Raw genomic sequence first — 7,914 nt, forward strand, 5'->3', positions numbered from 1 at the left:
TGTTTGTTTTGAGTCTTGATGTCTTTCCTACTCAAAGCTTTGCCAGCAAGCTGTGTGTTAGTGGAGGATGGAAGTCTCTGCTGCTTCCTGATGACTCAGCCATCTGTAGGGGCTCATCCTGACCAGCAGAGGGCGGCATCTCCTTCACCAGGGGTATGTTACTAAGGACTAGTTCACCAGGGGTATGTTACTAAGGACTAGTTCACCAGGGGTATGTTACTAAGGACTAGTTCACCAGGGTATATTACTAAGGACTAGTTCACCAGGGGTATGTTACTAAGGACTAGTTCACCAGGGTATATTACTAAGGACTAGTTCACCAGGGGTATGTTACTAAGGACTAGTTCACCAGGGGTATGTTACTAAGGACTAGTTCACCAAGGGGTATATTACCAAGGACTAGTTCACCAGGGGGTATATTTAACTAAGGACTAGTTCACCAGGGGATATGTTACTAAGGACTAGTTCACCAGGGGTATATTACTAAGGACTAGTTCACCAGGGGTATATTTACTAAGGACTAGTTCACCAGGGGTATATTACTAGGACTAAGGACTAGTTCACCAGGGGTATATTACTAAGGACTAGTTCACCAGGGGGTATATTACTAAGGACTTACTAAGGACTAGTTCACCAGGGGTATAAGGACTAGTTCACCAGGGGTATAACTAAGGACTAGTTCACCAGGGGTATATTACTAACTAAGGACTAGTTCACCAGGGGTATATTACTAACTATTAAGGACTAGTTCACCAGGGGTATATTACTAACTAAGGACTAGTTCACCAGGGGTATATTACTAACTAAGGACTAGTTCACCAGGGGTATATTACTAGTTACTAAGGACTAGTTCACCAGGGGTATATTACTAAGGACTAGTTCTAACTAAGGACTAGTTCACCAGGGGTATATAAGGACTTATTACTAAGGACTAGTTCACCAGGACTAGGGTATATTTAACTAAGGACTAGTTCACCAGGGGTATATTATAACTAAGGACTAGTTCACCACTAACTAAGGACTAGTTCACCAGGGGTATATTACTAAGGAACTAAGGGACTAGTTCACCAGGGGTATAGTTCACCAGGGGTATATTACTAACTAATGACTAGTTCACCAGGGGTATATTACTAACTAATGACTAGTTCACCAGGGGTATATTACTAAGGACTAGTTCACCAGGGGTATGTTACTTACTAAGGACTAGTTCACCAGGGGTATATTACTAACTAAGGACTAGTTCACCAGGGGTATGTTACTTACTAAGGACTAGTTCACCAGGGGTATATTACTAACTAAGGACTAGTTCACCAGGGGTATATTACTAACTAAGGACTAGTTCACCAGGGGTATATTACTAACCAAGGACTAGTTCACCAGGGGTATATTACTAACTAAGGACTAGTTCACCAGGGGTATATTACTAACTAAGGACTAGTTCACCAGGGGTATATTACTAACTAAGGACTAGTTCACCAGGGGTATATTACTAACTAAGGACTAGTTCACCAGGGGTATATTACTAACTAAGGACTAGTTCACCAGGGGTATATTACTAACTAAGGACTAGTTCACCAGGGGTATATTACCAAGGACTAGTTCACCAGGGGTATAGGACTAGTTCACCAGGGGGGACTAGTTCACCAGGGGTGAATATTACTAACTAAGGACTACTATATTACTAAGGACTAGTTCACCAGGGGTATATTACTAACCAGGGGTATATTACTAAGGACTAGTTCACCAGGGGTATATTACTAACTAAGGACTAGTTCACCAGGGGTATATTACTAACTAAGGACTAGTTCACCAGGGGTATATTACTAACTAAGGACTAGTTCACCAGGGGTATATTACTAACTAAGGACTAGTTCACCAGGGGTATATTACTAACTAAGGACTAGTTCACCAGGGGTATATTACTAACTAAGGACTAGTTCACCAGGGGTATATTACTTACTAAGGACTAGTTCACCAGGGGTATATTACTAAGGACTAGTTCACCAGGGGTATATTACTAAGGACTAGTTCACCAGGGGTATATTACTAACTAAGGACTAGTTCACCAGGGGTATATTACTAACTAATGACTAGTTCACCAGGGGTATATTACTAACTAATGACTAGTTCACCAGGGGTATATTACTAACTAATGACTAGTTCACCAGGGGTATATTACTAATGACTAGTTCACCAGGGGTATGCTACTAAGGACTAGTTCACCAGGGGTATATTACTAACTAATGACTAGTTCACCAGGGGTATATTACTAAGGACTAGTTCACCAGGGGTATATATATACTAACTAAGGACTAGTTCACCAGGGGTATATTTACTCAAGGACTAGTTCACCAGGGGTATATTACTAACTAAGGACTAGTTCACCAGGGGTATATTACTAACTAAGGACTAGTTCACCAGGGGTATATTACTAACTAAGGACTAGTTCACCAGGGGTATATTACTAACTAAGGACTAGTTCACCAGGGGTATATTACTAACTAAGGACTAGTTCACCAGGGGTATATTAACTAAGGACCAGGACTAGGGTATATTACTAACTAAGGACTAGTTCACCCAGGGGTATATTACTAAGGACTAGTTCACCAGGGGTATATTACTAACTAAGGACTAGTTCACCAGGGGTATATTACTAAGGACTAACTAAGGACTAGTTCACCAGGGGTATATTACAGGGGTAACTAAGGACTAGTTCACCAGGGGTATATTACTAACTAAGGACTAGTTCACCAGGGGTAAGGACTAGTTCACCAGGGGTATATTACTAACTAAGGACTAGTTCACCAGGGGTATATTATAGGACTAGTTCACCAGGGGTATATTACTAAGGACTAGTTCACCAGGGGTATATTACTAGGACTAAGGACTAAGGACTATGGCTAGGACTAGTTTCACCAGGGGTATATTACTAACTAAGGACTAGTTCACCAGGGGTATATTACTAACTAAGGACTAGTTCACCAGGGGTAGGGGTATATTACTAACTAAGGACTAGTTCACCAGGGGTACTAGTTACTAGGGGTACTAAGGACTAGTTCACCAGGGGTATATTACTAACTAAGGACTAGTTCACCAGGGGTATATTACTTGACTAGTTCACCTAAGGACTAGACTAGTTCACCAGGGGTATATTACTAACTAATGACTAGTTCACCAGGGGTATTTTACTAAGGACTAGTTCACCAGGGGTATATTACTAACTAATGACTAGTTCACCAGGGGTATATTACTAACTAATGACTAGTTCACCAGGGGTATATTACTAACTAAGGACTAGTTCACCAGGGGTATATTACTACTAAGGACTAGTTCACCAGGGGTATATTACTAACTAAGGACTAGTTCACCAGGGGTATATTACTAACTAATGACTAGTTCACCAGGGGTATATTACTAACTAATGACTAGTTCACCAGGACTAGGTATTATTACTAAGGACTAGTTCACCAGGGGGTTATTACTAAGGACTAGTTCACCAGGGGTATATTACTAAGGACTAGTTCACCAGGGGTATAGTTTACTAAGGACTAGTTCACCAGGGGTATATTACTAAGGACTAGTTCACCAGGGGTATACTAGTTTACTAAGGACTAGTTCACCAGGGGTATATTACTAAGGACTAGTTCACCAGGGGTATTACTAACTAAGGACTAGTTCACCAGGGGTATATTAGTTCACCAGGGGTATATTATAGGACTAGTTCACCAGGGGTATATTACTAACTAAGGACTAGTTCACCAGGGGTATATTTACTAAGGACTAGTTCACCAGGGGTTACTAAGGACTAGTTCACCAGGGGTATATTACTAACTAAGGACTAGTTCACCAGGGGTATATTACTAACTAAGGACTAGTTCACCAGGGGTATATAAGGACTAGTTCACCAGGGGTATACTAAGGACTAGTTCACCAGGGGTATATTTAACTAAGGACTAGTTCACCAGGGGGGGTATAAGGACTAGTTCACCAGGGGTATATTACTAAGGACTAGTTCACCAGGGGTATATAAGGACTAGTTCACCAGGGGTATATTAGACTAAGGACTAGTTCACCAGGGGTATATTTAACTAAGGACTAGTTCACCAGGGGTATATTACTAACTAAGGACTAGTTCACCAGGGGTATATTACTAAGGACTAGTTCACCAGGGGTATATTACACCAACTAAGGACTAGTTCACCAGGGGTATATTACTAAGGAACTAAGGACTAGTTCACCAGGGGTATATTACTAACTAAGGACTAGTTCACCAGGGTATATTACTAACTAAGGATAGTTCACAGGGGTATATTACTAACTAAGGACTAACCAGGGGGACTAGTTCACCAGGGGTATATTACTAACTAAGGACTAGTTCACCAGGGGTATATTACTAACTAAGGACTAGTTCACCAGGGGTATATTTAACTAAGGACTAGTTCACCAGGGGTATATTACTAACTAAGGACTAGTTCACCAGGGGTATATTACTAACTAATGACTAGTTCACCAGGGGTATATTACTAACTAAACTAACTAAGGACTAGTTCACCAGGGGTATATTACTAACTAAGGACTAGTTCACCAGGGGTATAGTTACAGGGGTATATTAACTAAGGACTAGTTCACCAGGGGTATATTACTAACTAATGACTAGTTCACCAGGGGTATATTACTAACTAGGACTAGTTCACCAGGGGTATATTACTAAGGACTAAGGACTAGTTCACCAGGGGTATATTAAGGACTAGTTCACCAGGGGTATATTACTAAGGACTAGTTCACCAGGGGTATATTACTAACTAATGACTAGTTCACCAGGGGTATATTACTAAGGACTAGTTCACCAGGGGTATATTACTAAGGACTAGTTCACCAGGGGTATATTACTAAGGACTAGTTCACCAGGGGTATATTACTAAGGACTAGTTCACCAGGGGTATATTACTAAGGACTAGTTCACCAGGGGTATATTACTAAGGACTAGTTCACCAGGGGTATATTACTAAGGACTAGTTCACCAGGGGTATATTACTAAGGACTAGTTCACCAGGGGTATATTACTAAGGACTAGTTCACCAGGGGTATATTACTAAGGACTAGTTCACCAGGGGGACTAGTTCACCAGGGGTATATTACTAAGGACTACAGGGGTATACCAGGGGTTACTAAGGAACTAAGGACTAGTTCACCAGGGGTATATTACTAATGACTAGTTCACCAGGGGTATATTACTAACTAAGGACTAGTTCACCAGGGGTATATTACTAAGGACTAGTTCACCAGGGGTATATTACTAACTAATGACTAGTTCACCAGGGGTATATTACTAACTAAGGACTAGTTCACCAGGGGTATATTACTAAGGACTAGTTCACCAGGGGTATATTACTAAGGACTAGTTCACCAGGGGTATATTACTAAGGACTAGTTCACCAGGGGTATATTAATAACTAAGGACTAGTTCACCAGGGGTATATTACTAACTAAGGACTAGTTCACCAGGGGTATATTATAGGACTAAGGACTAGTTCACTAAGGACTAGTTCACCAGGGGTATATTACTAAGGACTAGTTCAAGGGGACTAGTTCACCAGGGGTATATTACTAAGGACTAGTTCACCAGGGTATATTATATTACTAAGGACTAGTTCACCAGGGGTATATTACTAAGGACTAGTTCACCAGGGGTATATTACTAAGGACTAGTTCACCAGGGGTATATTACTAAGGACTAGTTCACCAGGGGTATATTACTAACTAAGGACTAGTTCACTAGTTCACCAGACTAGGGTATATTTACTAAGGACTAGTTCACCAGGGGTATATTTACTAAGGACTAGTTCACCAGGGGTATATTACTAACTAAGGACTAGTTCACCAGGGGTATATTACTAACTAAGGACTAGTTCACCAGGGGTATATTACCAAGGACTAGTTCACCAGGGGTATATTACTAAGGACTAGTTCACCAGGGGTATATTACTAAGGACTAGTTCACCAGGGGTATATTACTAAGGACTAGTTCACCAGGGGTATATTACTAAGGACTAGTTCACCAGGGGTATATTACTAAGGACTAGTTCACCAGGGGTATATTACTTACTAAGGACTAGTTCACCAGGGGTATATTACTTACTAAGGACTAGTTCACCAGGGGTATATTACTTACTAAGGACTAGTTCACCAGGGGTATATTACTAACTAAGGACTAGTTCACCAGGGGTATATTACTAACTAAGGACTAGTTCACCAGGGGTATATTACTAACTAAGGACTAGTTCACCAGGGGTATATTACAGGGGTAACTAAGGACTAGTTCACAGGGGTATATTACTAAGGACTAGTTCACCAGGGGTATATTTACTAAGGACTAGTTCACCAGGACTAGGGTATATTACTAACTAAGGACTAGTTCACCAGGGGTATATTACTAACTAAGGACTAGTTCACCAGGGGTATAGGACTAGTTCACCTAAGGACTAGTTCACCAGGGGTATATTTAACTAAGGACTAGTTCACCAGGGGTATATTTACTAAGGACTAGTTCACCAGGGGTATATTACTAACTAAGGACTAGTTCACCAGGGGTATATTACTAACTAAGGACTAGTTCACCAGGGGTATATTATATACTAAGGACTAGTTCACCAGGGGTATATTTAACTAAGGACTAACAGGGGTATAATAAGGACTAGTTCACCAGGGGTATATTACTAACTAAGGACTAGTTCACCAGGGGTATATTACAGGGGTAACTAACTAAGGACTAGTTCACCAGGGGTATATTTACTAAGGACTAAGGACTAGTTCACCAGGGGTATATTACTAACTAAGGACTAGTTCACCAGGGGTATATTACTAACTAAGGACTAGTTCACCAGGGGTATATTTACTAAGGACTAGTTCACCAGGGTATATTATAACTAAGGACTAGTTCACCAGGGGGGTAGGACTAGTTATATATTACTAAGGACTAGTTCACCAGGGGTATATTACTAACTAGGACTAGTTCACCAGGGGTATATTACTAACTAAGGACTAGTTCACCAGGGGTATATTTAACTAAGGACTAGTTCACCAGGGGTATATTACTAACTAAGGACTAGTTCACCAGGGGTATATTACTAGGACTAAGGACTAGTTCACCAGGGGTATATTACTAACTAAGGACTAGTTCACCAGGACTAGTTCACCAGGGGTATATTACTAACTAAGGACTAGTTCACCAGGGGTATATTACTAACTAAGGACTAGTTCACCAGGGGTATATTACTAACTAAGGACTAGTTCACCAGGGGTATATTACTAACTAAGGACTAGTTCACCAGGGGTATATTACTAACTAAGGACTAGTTCACCAGGGGTATATTACTAACTAAGGACTAGTTCACCAGGGGTATATTACTAACTAAGGACTAGTTCACCAGGGGTATATTACCAATTACTAGTTCACCAGGGGTATATTACTAACTAAGGACTAGTTCACCAGGGGTATATTACTAACTAAGGACTAGTTCACCAGGGGTATTTTACTAACTAAGGACTAGTTCACCAGGGGTATATTACTAACTAAGGACTAGTTCACCAGGACATCGTTGCTGGTTAGCCATTTATTGGGATGAATATTGTCCTGGAGGCAGCTCTACTAGCTGGCTCATCCACACATCCTGATTTTAATCACACTGCTAACACTATGCGTAATCTTAAACAAGCTCATTTTAGTTTTCATACGTTTTGTTTACAGTTTAGCCGTTTTTATACTTTGCGGCTGGCCCATCTAGCGGAAAGCTCTCCTCTCTTTCTCCAGGACAGTCCCAAAAAACATCTTTTGTTCTGGGGTGTTTCTGAAGTCAATGACCTGAGCAGATGTTTGGTATGCTGAGTTGAACATAAACCATTGAGTTGTTCTGT

This window comes from Oncorhynchus tshawytscha, unplaced genomic scaffold (assembly GCF_018296145.1).
Source record: "Oncorhynchus tshawytscha isolate Ot180627B unplaced genomic scaffold, Otsh_v2.0 Un_contig_4370_pilon_pilon, whole genome shotgun sequence".
NCBI lineage: Eukaryota > Metazoa > Chordata > Actinopteri > Salmoniformes > Salmonidae > Oncorhynchus > Oncorhynchus tshawytscha.